We start from the raw sequence: 18,039 nt of genomic DNA, 5'->3' as shown, positions 1-18,039 counted from the left end.
CAGAGCTGCACTCACTATTCTGCTGCTGGTGCAGTCACTGTGTACATACATGACATTACTTATCCTGTACTGATCCTGAGTTACATCCTGTATTATACCCCAGAGCTGCACTCACTATTCTGCTGCTGGTGCAGTCACTGTGTACATACATGACATTACTTATCCTGTACTGATCCTGAGTTACATCCTGTATTATACTCCACAGCTGCACTCACTATTCTGCTGCTGGTGCAGTCACTGTGTACATACATGACATTACTTATCCTGTACTGATCCTGAGTTACATCCTGTATTATACCCCAGAGCTGCACTCACTATTCTGCTGCTGGTGCAGTCACTGTGTACATACATGACATTACTTATCCTGTACTGATCCTGAGTTACATCTTGTATTATACCCCAGAGCTGCACTCACTATTCTGCTGCTGGTGCAGTCACTGTGTACATACATGACATTACTTATCCTGTACTGATCCTGAGTTACATCTTGTATTATACCCCAGAGCTGCACTCACTATTCTGCTGCTGGTGCAGTCACTGTGTACATACATGACATTACTTATCCTGTACTGATCCTGAGTTACATCCTGTATTATCCCCCAGAGCTGCACTCACTATTCTGCTGCTGGTGTAGTCACTGTGTACATACATGACATTACTTATCCTGTACTGATCCTGAGTTACATCCTGTATTATACCCCAGAGCTGCACTCACTATTCTGCTGCTGGTGCAGTCACTGTGTACATACATGACATTACTTATCCGGTACTGATCCTGAGTTACATCCTGTATTATACCCCAGAGCTGCACTCACTATTCTGCTGCTGGTGCAGTCACTGTGTACATACATGACATTACTTATCCTGTACTGATCCTGAGTTACATCCTGTATTATACACCAGAGCTGCACTCACTATTCTGCTGCTGGTGCAGTCACTGTGTACATACATGACATTACTTATCCTGTACTGATCCTGAGTTACATCCTGTATTATACTCCAGAGCTGCGCTCACCAGTCATGCTCTGTACAGACACGGGATCTGCTGCTCTCTATAGACTATTTCTGCTCCTCTCTAGTTGTGAGGTTTATTTTTATTATTGTAGAGTCAAAATTTATCAAATTCCTGGAGATAAAAGACAATCCAGAACCCACCTACATAAAACAAATCCCACCAGGATGTGTGTGGGGGCAGGGCGACCTGACAGCTGGTGTGACTACAATAACGTCAAGGTCTCTTCCGTCCTTTGAGCCTCTCGGTAAACATGTATAGTCCTATCTTTTTGTGTTTACAGTTCGTGTGCAGAAGTAGATATCTCTGATGGTGATACAGAACCCTGCACATCAGCAAGCACCACCTCTACCACCACCATCCCCTCTATCACCTACACCTCTACCACCACCCCCTCTTGCAGAAGCTTCACCACTACAACAACCACCTTGCAGAAGACTCAACGGAACACCAACACCTTACAGAACCGGTCCCACTGGCAGGACTACGACCACCTTGTAGAAGCAGCAGCCCCATCACCAGGACTACGACCACCTTGTAGAAGCAGCAGCCCCACCACCAGGACTACGACCACCTTGTAGAAGCAGCAGCCCCACCACCAGGACCACGACCACCTTGTAGAAGCTTCAACACCTTACAGAATAAGTACCTACCCAAGACTAAAGAAAAAAATCTGCAGTAATAACATTATATAGCCATTATTTTACAATACAACCTGGCTCTCTACAGGAGGTAATCCTGGTCCTGGGGTCTAGGTGTTATACGGCCATCTCCGACCCTTCTACAAGTATTTGTCTAGTACATGTAGTGCTCCCCGTACCCCTGAGCATTTTCACCTGTAATTTGTTTCAATAGAAAGACACAAATTGGGCGTTAATAAATATTCCACAGACTTCTGCCGGCTCCTAATCACATCACTCGCTGCTTCTGGGAAGAGACGCATCAAGATTTACTGATGATTCAGATTTCTGAATACAATCTGATGGGAAAAGACGAGAGCGGAGGAGCGAGAGCGCACAACACGGAAAGTCATCATTACAGGCGGCTCCTGGAGGAACACAACAGAACCAGGGGCGATGGCCACCCCGATACAGGATCCCCAACCCCCCACTTCATTATCATGGTCATCACCAACTTTATTTACATATTCATCATTACAAAGACGTAACCCAACTAACAAAATATATAATGAAGAGCGAAAGTCACCTGTGTAGGGTCCGAAACAAAGTGTCAAGCATCAAAGACCTAAAATCTTGTTGCGTAGGACATCTGGGGGGGGGGGGGGAATAATAATGAGATCTTCTAAAGATCCAACATAGAGCGGAGGAAGACTCTTCCAAAGTTTCGGTGAGAGCGATTTGTTGAATGGAAGGCTGTGGACAAATAGTTGGATAAGGGTCTACTAATGAATGGTCTTCTGAAAACTGCTTGGAGATCCAGTTGTGAATGGACAACGGAGGTCTTCCAATGGCCAACAATCTACGACAGAAGCCAAGGTCTCCCAATGATGATTATATCCAGCAAAAGAATCAAAGAATCTCCGAAATATGAAAGTTTGCCAACAAAACCCCCAGTAGAAACCACCAAACATCTCAACGTGGAAACGAGACGAACATCACAATGACCTCTGTGGACACACACCAAGAGCAAAAAGCCACACAAATTTCCATTTCTTACAACTTCAAGCATCAAAACATCAAATCTGTGGAGACATCTACAGTAGCAACAGTCTACGGACCAACACTGGTGACTTCTAGTCTTCTATGGTTGGACAACCAGAAGTATTCGAGTCGGTAAATGATTAGTCACAACCAACAAAGATCAAAAACTCTCCCGGGAAGACCTGACTAATGCAGACCCCAGAGAGTAGAAGCTGACAGCTGCAGGCTACACGCGCTATACAGGTAGGATAAGGCCAGGTTCACACTCCTCAGGGACAAGCATTGAAGGTGCAGCCACCACCAGTTGCCTCCTCCTCCTCACCTGCAGTAATTACACTTGAAGAGCTGTAACGTGAGCTCGGAGAAGGTGTTAGCGAGATGGTGTTTGCTTTTTATGGCCCGGGGACACGTCTTCTCCTGACACACGAGGAAGTCTATCACATTCAGATGTGTCTCGCAGACGTCGGTGTCTGTTCTGCTTTCACGTCTGTAAAAAGGTGGTTACTCATGAGAGAGTAAGGAGAGTGAATTTAGAAATAATTTGATTTTCTGAGAGGCAAAAGACGCCGTAGGATCTTCTCCCCTGCCGAAAGGAGGATATGAACAAGTCTAAGATGAGGATGGAGTGTGTAACTACACATCAAAGTGATGTGGACATCTACAGGTCCTGGTATGAGGTCTACGAGGTGCCACCTCCCCGATGTAGGATCTTCTCCACAGCCGATAGGAGGATATGAACAAGTCTAAGATGAGGATGAAGTGTGTAACTACACATCAAAGTGATGTGGACATCTACAGGTCCCGCTATGAGGTGCCACCTCCCCGATGTAGGATCTTCTCCACAGCCGATAGGAGGATATGAACAAGTCTAAGATGAGGATGGAGTGTGTAACTACACATCAAAGTGATGTGGACATCTACAGGTCCTGCTATGAGGTCTACGAGGTGCCACCTCCCCGATGTAGGATCTTCTCCCCTGCCGAAAGGAGGATATGAACAAGTCTAAGATGAGGATGAAGTGTGTAACTATGCATCAAAGTGATGTGGACATCTACAGGTCCCGCTACGAGGTGCCACCTCCCCGATGTAGGATCTTCTCCACAGCCGAGTGGAGGATATGAACAAGTCTAAGAGGAGGATGAAGTGTGTAACTACACATCAAAGTGATGTGGACATCTACAGGTCCCGCTACGAGGTGCCACCAACTTGGTGGTGGATTATTCTACTGTACATCTGGAGCTCATGGTCCAGACAGTGGTGGTCACCAGGACCCAGAAACCTTGTATAGACTTGAAGGAAATGTAAGTGGCTTCTGAATTGCTACTGGAGGTCAAGAGAAGAAGATCCTTCTTCCACCTAAACTGAACCCGGAGTAGAGTCTTCTAGAGGAACTCTAAATATTGGAAGATCCTATAACCAGTTCATGGGCACGTAACTTGTGGTATTAATGGACACCCTTGACCGGGCAGGTAGAATATTCTTAAAGAAGGCTATAAATTAGACCTTTCCTTAAAGAAGCAGCGTGGGGGAACAGTCCAATGGTTCTCTGAAATCTCCATTCATCCCATTTCCTACAGGAAAGTCATTCCAGATCAATCCATGGATTCTCTGACATCTCCAATCATCACACCCCACCCTACTCCCTAAGTAAGTGATCCTAGAAGTATCCTATCAGGTCGAATATCTCCAATAATCCAATACTATTGCCTATAGGTAAGTGGTACTAGTCCTTGGGCATAATCAATCATTACCTGTAGGTAAGTGGCTCCAGAGGTAACCTACCAGTTCAATATTGCTCCAACATATCCAATCATCCCAACCCAACCCTACTGCCTACAGGTAAGTGACCCTAGATGTATCCTGATTGGTCCTCCCTTACACCTGATCAGCGTTGATGGGTAAGTGTCACCGGAGGGGTCCCTTTGTAGGTTCAGGGAAATTGTCAGGGATGAAGAGCCAAAACAAACTCTCCTAGATGTCATCTACAGCGACATGGACAAAGTATATCCGGAATGTAAGACTTGCTCCCAGGCGGATATTAGAGGATCTGGGAGCACAAGGGTTAAGGGGTCCGCAGGAAGTCCCAGGCAGGGGACAATAATCCGGCAGAGTGACTCCGCTGCCATAATGGTTTAACAAGAGCTCAGGGAAGAGAGTCCCACGTGCTGAGCCAGCGCTATCCACCCCAGATTGTGTCAGCAGGAGCCAGACATGGAAGCACAAGGAAAAGGGAATATTACTGCAATACAGAGAGAGCAGCGCGCTACACCAATGTATATACTGCAATACAGAGAGAGCGGCGCGCTACACTAATAGACAGAGAGAGCGGAGCACTACACTGATATATATACTGCAATACAGAGAGAGCGGAGCACTACACTAATAGACAGAGAGAGCGGAGCACTACACCGATATATAATGCAATATAGAGAGAGCAGCGCGCTACACTAATAGACAGAGAGAGCGGAGCACTACACTGATATATATACTGCAATACAGAGAGAGCGGCGCGCTACACTAATAGACAGAGAGAGCGGCGCGCTACACCGATATATATACTGCAATACAGAGAGAGCGGAGCACTACACTAATAGACAGAGAGAGCGGAGCACTACACTGATATATATACTGCAATACAGAGAGAGCGGCGCGCTACACTAATAGACAGAGAGAGCGGCGCGCTACACCGATATATATACTGCAATACAGAGAGAGCGGCGCGCTACACTAATAGACAGAGAGAGCGGCGCGCTACACCAATATATATACTGCAATACAGAGAGAGCGGCGCGCTACACCGATATATATACTGCAATACAGAGAGAGCGGCGCGCTACACTAATATATATACTGCAATACAGAGAGAGCGGCGCGCTACACCGATATATATACTGCAATACAGAGAGAGCGGCGCGCTACACCGATGTATATACTGCAATACAGAGAGAGCGGCGCGCTACACCGATGTATATACTGCAATACAGAGAGAGCGGCGCGCTACACTAATAGACAGAGAGAGCGGAGCACTACACCGATATATATACTGCAATACAGAGAGAGCGGCGCGCTACACCGATATATACCACAATACAGAGAGAGCGGAGCACTACACTAATAGACAGAGAGCGGAGCACTACACCGATATATATACTGCAATACAGAGAGAGCGGCGCGCTACACCATCATACAGAGAGAGCGGGAGCGGCGCGCTACACATATATATACCACAATGTAGAGGGAGCGGTGCACTACATTCATATGCCAGAATGTGGAGAGAGAACAGGACAGGTGCACTACAGCAATATACCACAATATACAGAGAGAACTGGAGTGGGTGGGGTGGAGGGGGGAAAAGACCACAGTCTATTAGAGGGGAGGGGGGAAAGACCACAGTCTATTAGAGGGGAGGGGGGAAAGACCACAGTCTATTAGAGGGGTGGGGGGAAAGACCACAGTCTATTAGAGGGGTGGGGGGAAAGACCACAGTCTATTAGAGGGGTGGGGGGAAAGACCACAGTCTATTAGAGGGGTGGGGGGAAAGACCACAGTCTATTAGAGGGGTGGGGGGAAAGACCACAGTCTATTAGAGGGGTGGGGGGAAAGACCACAGTCTATTAGAGGGGTGGGGGGAAAGACCACAGTCTATTAGAGGGGTGGGGGGAAAGACCACAGTCTATTAGAGGGGTGGGGGGAAAGACCACAGTCTATTAGAGGGGTGGGGGGAAAGACCACAGTCTATTAGAGGGGTGGGGGGAAAGACCACAGTCTATTAGAGGGGTGGGGGGAAAGACCACAGTCTATTAGAGGGGTGGGGGGAAAGACCACAGTCTATTAGAGGGGTGGGGGGAAAGACCACAGTCTATTAGAGGGGTGGGGGGAAAGGCCACAGTCTATTAGAGGGGTGGGGGGAAAGGCCACTGTCTATTAGAGGGGAGGGGGGAAAGGCCAGTGTCTATTAGAGGGGAGGGGGGAAAGGCCAGTGTCTATTAGAGGGGAGGGGGGAAAGGCCAGTGTCTATTAGAGGGGAGGGGGGAAAGGCCAGTTTCTATTAGAGGGGAGGGGGGAAAGGCCAGTGTCTATTAGAGGGGAGGGGGGAAAGGCCAGTGTCTATTAGAGGGGAGGGGGGAAAGGCCAGTGTCTATTAGAGGGGAGGGGGGAAAGGCCAGTGTCTATTAGAGGGGAGGGGGGAAAGGCCAGTGTCTATTAGAGGGGAGGGGGGAAAGGCCAGTGTCTATTAGAGGGGAGGGGGGAAAGGCCAGTGTCTATTAGAGGGGAGGGGGGAAAGGCCAGTGTCTATTAGAGGGGAGGGGGGAAAGGCCAGTGTCTATTAGAGGGGAGGGGGGAAAGGCCAGTGTCTATTAGAGGGGAGGGGGGAAAGGCCAGTGTCTATTAGAGGGGAGGGGGGAAAGGCCAGTGTCTATTAGAGGGGAGGGGGGAAAGGCCAGTGTCTATTAGAGGGGAGGGGGGAAAGGCCAGTGTCTATTAGAGGGGAGGGGGGAAAGGCCAGTGTCTATTAGAGGGGAGGGGGGAAAGGCCAGTGTCTATTAGAGGGGAGGGGGGAAAGGCCAGTGTCTATTAGAGGGGAGGGGGGAAAGGCCAGTGTCTATTAGAGGGGAGGGGGGAAAGGCCAGTGTCTATTAGAGGGGAGGGGGGAAAGGCCACAGTCTATTAGAGGGGAGGGGGGAAAGGCCACAGTCTATTAGAGGGGAGGGGGGGGGGAAGGCCACAGTCTATTAGAGGGGAGGGGGGGGGGGGAAGGCCACAGTCTATTAGAGGGGAGGGGGGCAGATCACAGTCTATTAGAGGGGAGGGGGGAAAGGCCAGTGTCTATTAGAGGGGAGGGGGGAAAGGCCAGTGTCTATTAGAGGGGAGGGGGGAAAGGCCAGTGTCTATTAGAGGGGAGGGGGGAAAGACCAGTGTCTATTAGAGGGGAGGGGGGAAAGACCAGTGTCTATTAGAGGGGAGGGGGGAAAGACCAGTGTCTATTAGAGGGGAGGGGGGAAAGGCCAAAGTCTATTAGAGGGGAGGGGGGAAAGGCCAAAGTCTATTAGAGGGGAGGGGGGAAAGGCCAAAGTCTATTAGAGGGGAGGGGGGAAAGGCCAAAGTCTATTAGAGGGGAGGGGGGAAAGGCCAAAGTCTATTAGAGAGGAGGGGGGAAAGGCCACAGTCTATTAGAGGGGAGGGGGGAAAGGCCACAGTCTATTAGAGGGGAGGGGGGCAGATCACAGTCTATTAGAGGGGAGGGGGGAAGATCACAGTCTATTAGAGGGGAGGGGGGAAGATCACAGTCTATTAGAGGGGAGGGGGGAAGATCACAGTCTATTAGAGGGGAGGGGGGAAGATCACAGTCTATTAGAGGGGAGGGGGGAAGATCACAGTCTATTAGAGGGGAGGGGGGAAGATCACAGTCTATTAGAGGGGAGGGGGGAAGATCACAGTCTATTAGAGGGGAGGGGGGAAGATCACAGTCTATTAGAGGGGAGGGGGGAAGATCACAGTCTATTAGAGGGGAGGGGACACATTGATAAGTTGTAGTACAGTTGATGTGCCGGCGCATTGTGTGTGGGCAGTTACACAGCAGGTCCTCCTGGCATGACATGTGAGGGGCACCAGGGGCAGACACATGATGGGGGCACACACTGGGCACCGCTACATCCAGCGCTGCACACAATGGCCTCCTGCGCCCCGGCACTCGCACTACTCTGCAGACTTCACCCCCTCCGGTGCTCACCTCCTGCCCGGCCTCGTCCTCAGCCCCGGGATCCGTCACTCAGCCGCGGCCGCCTCCTCGTCACTGACCCCGCTGCGCGCCCCCGTCACACACTGACCCTCCGCATCGGGAACCCGCTCCGTCCTGCACGCCCCGCCTACTCACAACGTCTCCCTCAGGATTGGAGGAACATAACGAACAACACGCCCACTCACTCTCATCCCGTCTTTCTTTGGCCATAGACACGCCTTCTCTCCATCCATAACCACGCCCTCTCTACGATGTGATTGTCTCTCCTGTCATACTCCCCTCATTTCCGCCATAGCCCCGCCCCTTCCACCGGGAGCTCCCATCTCCTCCTGGTGACGTCATGAGCCTGGAAGGACACACCCCCTCTTCCCTTCTCCTCCTAAAAATGGCGGGCTGTGGTCTGACAGGAATGACATGGAGAGCACTGAGGTGTTTCTTGTCATCCTGTCAGCCGCTCTCAGTAGCCCTGCAACTGTCTGAGTCTCAGTTTTCTGCCAAAGGTTTCTTTCATTTTCAATAATAAATAAAACATTTTAAATCCACAATAAAACATCCACCTCCTAAATAAACTGAACATAAACCATAAAAATACAAGAAACTCGACGGTGATAAAAACTTTTCTGTGTGTTATGTGTGGGCCATACGCATAAAGAAGCAAAACACGCTGAATTCTAGTCAGCAGGGTGATATTAGATTCACGGCACATAAATAATGGGGTTTATAGCGAAAATATAAAGGGTATTACATTTTTTTTTTTAAATGTAAAAGTTTTTACAAAATTTGGCGACACACTGTCATGGGACTTCCATAGTGATTATGCGGTAACATGCGTTTGGATTGCGTTTACAAGATTATCGTCCCGAGATTATATATGTTTCTGTTGAAACGTTTGCATCCGATAATCAAAAATCATACAAATAACTTACAAATTCTCAATCCAGACAAACAATTGAAGGCGCATTCATAATCAAAATAAAAGGATTTGGTAAAACCAATTTCGTAGAACGCCTTTGCTGAGGGATTTAGTAAGCATGGCTGCCCTTTCATTTTTAGCATTTGCCCCGTACATCCTTGAGACAAATCAAGGGATGAAGGGATATGGGAATGAAGAGTCTTTTTTATGGATCAGCCTTCAGGCGATGGGGCTGAGCGAGGAGATGATTATTATGTGATCATTATTTATTGAATAAACCATCAAAACAAGGTGGAAGCTTTCATGTGCAAGGTCAGCGCTGACCGCGGCTCGCTCAGCAGAAACTGCGCAACGCTCTGCTCAAATGACAGGCAGACACACCGCATTGTAATAGTTTCTACATATGTATCCTAAACAACCCAGAACTATTGTGTCCCATAAGTTATATTACATATATATATATATATATATATATATATATATATATATATATATATGTTATATTTATATATCTCATGTGATATATCGTATATAACCCCCAACACTCAGCTGAAGGACTCTGATCGACAATCTATTGTATATACGAATTAACTTGTTACAGTAATAGATCACTTCCTCCCCCCATGACACTCTGTGGATTCTTTACTATTTAAGGGTCCCGCGGTCGCATTTCCGTCGTTTTCGGGGATCCGATTTAGTCGCAATCGTGCCGGCTTACATGCAACACAAACCACGGAATTTAACTTAAAAATTGTGTCACAAGCCATGCACTTACGTGCACCGGGAGGAAGATGGTGAACTCCAGCAGACCTGATTGAGGAAGCGACACATTCAGCAAATCAGGTGCATGATCTTCTTGAATCGCGGCAAATTGAATTGTCGTTGGACAATGCACTTTCGGGATCTACTCCGGACAGGGTAAGTAAATGTGCCCCTTAGTGACCATATGGCATTTCTCATGCAGCCCAACCACTATGATGCTGTGGCTGTATTCGACCACAGCATCTTAGCAGTTAACATCTGGGATCAGGGCCAGGACAGGTCACAGTCTCAGCAGTTGAGTACTTCATGTCGTGCGGAAGGAGTGAAAGGGTTTTTCCACGATAACCACATATAAAATAAAATAACTAATACTTCCCTACCTCTGGTACTGCTTTCAATTGGTGTAAACCTTCTCCTTCTGGGCCCAAACGGGGCAGAGATGGTGCAGTTCCAGTGATGACTGCAGCCAATCACTGCTGCCCAGAGCAGGATCAGTAGACCCAGTCTGCAAAATTAGGGACATAGTCCCAAAAATGTGTTTTCCCACTCATCCCCACAAAATCTATATGTAACAAAATATCAACAATACCACTTTCCTATCAAGGAAGCTTAGACACAGCAACTTAGCTCCATGTAAGGTGGATACCTATATAATGGCAGCTTAGATACAGCAGCTCAGCTCTATGTAAGGTGGATGCCTATATAATGGAAGCTTAGATACATCAGCTCGGCTCATATGAGGTGGATGTCTATATAATGGCAGCTTAGATACAGCAGCTCAGCTCCATGTAAGGTGGATGCCTATATCATGAAAGTTTACATACAGTAGCTCAGTTTCTGTGAGGGGGATGCTTATATAATGGCAGCTTAGATACAGCAGCTCAGCTCCATGTAAGGTGGATGCCTATATCATGAAAGTTTACATACAGTAGCTCAGCTTCTGTGAGGGGGATGCTTATATAATGGCAGCTTAGATACAGTAGCTCAGCTCTTTGTAAGATTGAAGTCTATATAATGGAAGCTTAGCTACAGCAGCTCGGCTTTGTAGATTTCTTTATAGGATCAGTTACTTGATTATATACTGACCCACTGCTACTGCTCACATCAAAAGGTTAATTATCTCGGAAAGGGGGTGATGGGACATGGCTGGCAGCTTGTATTATAAATCCTACGGTGCAGAATAAGGCTTCAGGATTTATGATGATTAAATTGCGAGACTTCAAAGGAGACCAAAGTGTTGTACAGCTGCTTATGGGCCCGGCTGCAACTGCAACCATTAAGGTGCGGTCATACGTACCGTTAGAACTTTTAGAATTACTGATTGCATACGTTTCCATTGAAATGCATTAGCTACTGTTGCGTTTGTAAACACATCGCTAGCGGTACGTGTGACCGCACCCTTATAGTTCCGCCAGTGTCTGTAGCCTGTCCTGTGGCTTCGGGGGCCTGGGAATCTCACATAATAGAATTTTCATTGTCATAAAAGAGTCAAATCCAGCGATGGACTAATCTCTTAATACTGGACATTTCTGCAATATTAGATGCATGATGCAGTGTGAACAGAGCCTGAGGAGCAGCTACAGGAAGATGAATAACCATAGATAATACACTGCTTTGTGGCACTAATTATACTCTGTGTATGCAGTGGATTTAGGCTTTTAGTTGTGGTCAGGAGCGCAGCACAGGACTCTATGTTGGTTTTGATTACACATTATCCAGTCCAGGTCTGCGGTGAGCCACAAAGGTGAGGACCACGGGCAGCCGCCAGGCTCAATGCTTTCCATATGGAAGAAAAGTTACATGACAGTCACTGAATTTCAACGGCAAGAACATAACAAGTAGCTGCAACTTTTTATTCCAATGCGGAAATATTGAGGTTGAGTGAAAGTTATTTTGTTGATACAAAGTCACAAAATGTAGAGACAATCACCTTGACCTAAAGGCATTTCCTACTATTCCTACAACCTTTGGTACCCCCTGCCAGTGTCGGTCTGGGGTTCTCCAGGTCCACCAGATAAAGTTATTCCATTAACCCTTAGGATACAGGAATCCTAGTAACCTCCATTTCAGGTTGTCATCTGCTTGACCCCTGGTTGTGGCACTGGATTAGAACATAGAGCCCACCGGGGGATCCTCTGTTTCTCTGGTGGGCCAGTCTGACACCGCCTCCCAACATCATTAGCACAGGATCTGTGCTGCATATGATGGAGTAGTGGTGTGCATGCTTAAAGGGATTGTACCCATGTTGATTGATATGCCCTATCATGTCATTATTATAAGAGTGTTGGAGATTGCAGTACATTGCTCAGCTATCTCCGGCACTCTCATAGATAGTAAATGGGTGAGCCGGAGATAGTAAGGCGCTGTGCTCGACAGTGTATGGCAACTCTTGGGGACCATTTTTGGACCGTTTTTTAAACGCATGAGTTTTTGTAAGATTACCATGCTTTTGGTTGGTTTTAATCTGTTTCACAGCTGTCTACACTTCTAGAAATTAAGGCTGCGGTCACACGTACCGCTAGGCGACCGTTCATAACACAACGCTAGCTCACAGGAGGCGTCTTTGGCACGAACGCACATGGGTTTCCAGGGAAAAGCAGGCGATTGATAAGCCGATCGCATGCGGTTCTCTGGAAAAGCATGTGCTTTTGCACTGAGGACCGCCCCCTTGTGTGCTAGCGTCACGCTATGAACGGACGCCGAGCAGTAGGCCCTTACGTGGCCTAAGGGTGATGGCACAGGTGGCATTTTGAACACGTTTTTGGTGCGTTTCTGAGGCCACGGTCACACCTACCGCTAGGCGTCTGTTCATAATGCGACGCTAGCGCAAAGGGGGTGGTCCTCTGTCTGAATGCACATGCGTTTCCAGAGAAACGCATGCGATCGGCTTATCAATCACATGCATTTCCCTGGAAACGCATGTGCGTTCGGGCCGAGGACCTCCCCCTGTGCGCTAGCGTCGCGTTATGAACGGACGCCTAGCGGTACGTGTGACTGCGGCCTAAGCAGTCTGTCAAAAAACACATGTGTTTTTGACCAGTTTGAATTACGATAATTGGTCAGACCTGTCCAAAACGGATGCGGTTTTTAACACTTTCGGTTTTTTACGGACTGCTTAAAAACGGGCCAAAAAAGCGTTCAAAATGCCACATGTGCCATCACCCTAAGATAAACAGGTTCAAAGCAGCCAAACACATACGTTTTTAAACAGACTGAAAACGCATGCTTTAAAACGGTCCAAGAATGCAACGTGTTGCAGCACCCTTCTAGTAATGATTGGACTTCTGCTTAACATGTTGCCTCAATCAATTAGCGAGAAAGGGACCCCTGTACTACGGGGGTCCGTTCTCGTGGTTGATGGTGATGGGGGTCCCAGTAGTCGGACCTCCACTTAGCAGATTCCTTTTCCCTATCCTATGGCAATTGGTGTGTACAACCCCTTTAAGTGTCACTATGTTCACTTTCAGGGGACAACAAGAGATCCATTGGCGGAAAGTTCCATAGAAGTGGATGATCTAGTATACACAGCACTTGTGAGACCCTATTCTGGTAAATTGTGGGGGATCCCAGCAGTTGTTGTTGCTGTGCCCTGTATATAGTGTATATAGTAGGAAAGGGCTTCCAGAATCTGAATCCAAGGATCTGAATATGAAGGGAAGCCCTGCCAGACCTCCTAATGATGCCACCATATGGGAATATCCCTTATAACTCTATCACAATCTGATCTTCTGCTGCTGTAAATCTGCCTGTGAAATTCTAGCAATTGCTGCTCCCCCACCACAACGTGACTTGTAATTGCCCACAGATCAGGTCTGATTAGATTTTCCACCATCCTCTGCTCTCGGGGTTGATAGGATCCTGAGGGACGGCTGTGGAGGCGTTCATATTCTCAATTTAAAGCGTTCCAGATAATTGTACTGAACACAAAGAGGTTGTTATATGGCCACCTCCGAGGCGCACAGATATTTCATTGTCTGCCTCAACTTTTCGCCTTTGCAGTCCCTGATGTGCAAAATAAACTTCAATCCCTGGGTGTATTGTAGTGGGGGGCGCGAAATCCAGCCTCAGAATTCATGTTGTCTACAGAGCGCTGTCGCTTTAAGTGTTAAGGTCCTACAGCGAATATACACTCACCGGCCACTTTATTAGGCACACCATGCTAGTAACGGGTTGGACCCCCTTTTTCCTTCAGAACTGCCTCAATTCTTCATGGCATAGATACAACAAGGTGCTGGAAGCTCCTCAGAGATTTTGCTCCATAGTGACATGATGGCATCACACAGTTGCCGCAGATTTGTCGGCTGCACATCCACGATGCGAATCTCCCGTTCCACCACATCCCAAAGATGCTCTATTGGATTGAGATCTGGTGACTGCGGAGGCCATTTGTGTCCAGTGACCTCATTGTCATGTTCAAGAAACCAGTCTGAGATGCTTCCAGCTTTATGGCATGGCGCATTATCCTGCTGAAAGTAGCCATCAGATGTTACAGGGTACATTGTGCTCATAAAGGGATGGACATGGTCAGCAACAATACTCAGGTAGGCTGTGGCGTTGTACCAAGGGGCCCAAAGACACCATGACACCACCACCACCAGCCTGAGCCGCTGATACAAGGCAGGATGGATCCATGCTTTCATGTTGTTGACGCCAAATTCTGACCCTACCATCCGAATGTCGCAGCAGAAATCGAGACTCATCAGACCAGGCAACGTTTTTCCAACCTTCTACTGTCCAATTTCGATGAGCTTGTGCAAATTGTAGCCTCAGTTTCCTGTTCTTAGCTGAAAGGAGTGGCACCCGGTGTGGTCTTCTGCTGCTGTAGCCCATCTGCCTCAAAGTTCGGCGTACTGTGCATTCAGAGATGCTCTTCTGCCTACCTTGGTTGTAACGGGTGGCGATTTGAGTCACTGTTGCCTTTCTATCAGCTTGAACCAGTCTGCCCATTCTCCTCTGACCTCTGGCATCAACAAGGCATTTCCGCCCACAGAACTGCCGCTCACTGGATGTTTTTACTTTTTCGGACCATTCTCTGTAAACCCTAGAGATGGTTGTGCGTGAAAATCCCAGTAGATCAGCAGTTTCTGAAATACTCAGACCAGCCCTTCTGGCACCAACAACCATGCCACGTTCACAGGCCACAAATCACCTTTCTTCCCCATACTGATGCTCGGGAGAACTGCAGGAGATTGTCTTGACCATGTCTACATGCCTAAATGCACTGCCGCCATGTGATTGGCTGATTAAAAATTAAGTGTTAACGAGCAGTTGGACAGGTGTACCTAATAAAGTGGCCGGTGAGTGTATAGTGAAATCTCACCCGTTTACCTGTAGTATAAATTATGTGAAAATTAGCAGAAAAGAGAAGCATTTTGCTTGAGATGAGTCACATTTAGGTTCAGACGCCTCTTTCTTTCATACTACCTAGAAACTTGCTACTGGTATCATATTAAAGATTTTTGAGATTACATCAGGGTTGTGATACTTCTGTGATCTGCAGAACCGAAAAAATACAGACAGCTAAAAACATAGTTAGAAATGCAAACTGCAGCTAAAGATCCAGTTCCATTCTTTTTTATTAACTCCCAATATTTCCAATTCTGTAGATCAAAGAACCACAGGTCTGATGGGAGATGAGATTCGTATCTTTAATATGACACCAGTAGCAAGTTTCTATGTGTTATAGAACTGAAAAAAGAGGCATCTGAATGGACCCTCCACCTGTAGCCTCTAAATGTGACTCATCTCAGGTAAAATGAGAATTTTTTTAATAGGAAAAGAGGGAATTCTAGAAAGGACATTTCATCCTCTACCTGAAGGGACTGGGAGATTAGTGGGGTAAAAACTGATGACAGGTTCCCTTTTATTTTGAATGTATTTTGTGTTTATTCTTATGTTCAAAGAAATTAGAAAAAATTCTTAGTGGTTGCTGTGCTCTTCAGAGATTTCAGTGGAGAAGTAGCCCCACACACCCCGTCCTGTAACATGGACTTGCTAAGCTGGTGCTATCCCTTTAATTGATAATATTTATCCAGTATGAGGGTGCATCCACGCGTCGTTACGTTTTTCAGATGCAGTTTTTGAAGCCAAAAGCAGGTGTGGATCATAATGGGTGAGGAGTGAGGACATATCATTGAGAGGCGATAATCTTCTATTTTGCTTCCACTCCAGGTTTGGACATCAAAAACTGCGACTGGAAACTGAATGTGTGAACATAATCTTAATGTGCAGACACCTTTCAGCGATATTTATTGCAATGTATAGAACTGTATTTATATGTAGTGATTCTGCTGCGGACACCCGACAACAATAGTGTCTACGATCTCGACAACCTAAACCTATATATATGATCAACACAAGTTATATAAATATGATAACTATTCATATTCTATATGTAAGTAGTAGATCAACCATGTGGAAAATGACAGCAGAGGGATGTAATATCCATAATATACAATGTATCTAAGACCGACACACCCAGAATGTAACATAGATAAGAGGAGGTGAAGTATGTACTATGCAAACCCAGCCACACATTCCTGTCTATAAAGTGTTCTGTATTCTCAACATCATTCCTGTACATAGGGGGCAGTATTATAGTAGTTATATTCTTGTACATAGGGGGCAGTATTATAGTAGTTATATTCCTGTACATAGGGGGCAGTATTATAGTAGTTATATTCCTGTACATAGGGGGCAGTATTATAGTAGTTATATTCTTGTACATAGGGGGCAGTATTATAGTAGTTATATTCTTGTACATAGGGGGCAGTATTATAGTAGTTATATTCTTGTACATAGGGGGCAGTATTATAGTAGTTATATTCTTGTACATAGGGGACAGTATTATAGTAGTTATATTCTTGTACATAGGGGGCAGTATTATAGTAGTTATATTCTTGTACATAGGGGGCAGTATTATAGTAGTAATATTCTTGTACGTAGGGGGCAGTATTATAGTAGTTATATTCCTGTACATAGGGGCAGTATTATAGTAGCTATATTCCTGTACATAGGGGGCAGTATTATAGTAGTTATATTCTTGTACACAGGGGGCAGTATTATAGTAGTTATATTCTTGTACACAGGGGGCAGTATTATAGTAGTTATATTCCTGTACATAGAGGGCAGTATTATAGTAGTTATATTCCTGTACATAGGGGGCAGTATTATAGTAGTTATATTCCTGTACATAGGGGGCAGTATTATAGTAGTTATATTCCTGTACATAGGGGGCAGTATTATAGTAGTTATATTCCTGTACATAGGGGGCAGTATTATAGTAGTTATATTCTTGTACATAGGAGGCAGTATTATAGTAGTTATATACTTGTACATAGGGGGCAGTATTATAGTAGTTATATTCCTGTACATAGGGGGCAGTATTATAGTAGTTATATTCTTGTACATAGGGAGAAGTATTATAGTAGTTATATTCCTGTACATAGGGCAGTATTATAGTAGTTATATTCCTGTACATAGGGGGCAGTATTATAGTAGTTATATTCCTGTACATAGGGGGCAGTATTATAGTAGTTATATTCTTGTACATAGGGGGCAGTATTATAGTAGATATATTCCTGTACATAGGGGGCAGTATTATAGTAGTTATATTCCTGTACATAGGGGCAGTATTTAAGTAGTATATTCTTGTACATAGGGAACAGTATTTTAGTAGTTATATTCCTGTACATAGGGGGAGGTATTATAGTAGTTATATTCTTGAACATAGGTGGCAGTATTATAGTAGATATATATTCCTGTACATAGGGGGCAGTATTATAGTAGTTATATTCTTGTACATAGGGGGCAGTATTATAGTAGTTATATTCCTGTACATAGGGGGCAGTATTATAGTAGTTATATTCCTGTACATAGGGGGCAGTATTATAGCAGTTATATTCTTGTACATAGGTGGCAGTATTATAGTAGTTATATTCTTGTACATAGG

The 18,039-nt window shown here is 46.0% G+C and overlaps 1 protein-coding gene across 2 annotated transcripts in view; it reads right to left on the bottom strand.

The window, feature by feature from the left end:
* The window catches only part of PTK2 (protein tyrosine kinase 2), a 154,625-nt gene extending 146,081 nt beyond the window's left edge, over positions 1 to 8,544 (bottom strand). Inside the window, exon 1 of one of the 2 annotated variants that reach the window (XM_072151115.1) lies at positions 8,405 to 8,544. The gene's annotated coding sequence lies outside the window, so the exon portion shown is untranslated. The remainder of the gene's footprint in view (positions 1 to 8,404) is intronic. The other variant, XM_072151113.1, reaches the window with a different exon arrangement.
* Between the last annotated feature and the right edge of the window lie 9,495 nt (positions 8,545 to 18,039).

Source organism: Engystomops pustulosus, chromosome 5, assembly GCF_040894005.1.
Source record: "Engystomops pustulosus chromosome 5, aEngPut4.maternal, whole genome shotgun sequence".
Classification (NCBI taxonomy): domain Eukaryota; kingdom Metazoa; phylum Chordata; class Amphibia; order Anura; family Leptodactylidae; genus Engystomops; species Engystomops pustulosus.
Note: the sequence above shows the minus strand (reverse complement) of the source record. Positions and strands in the feature narration are given on the sequence as shown.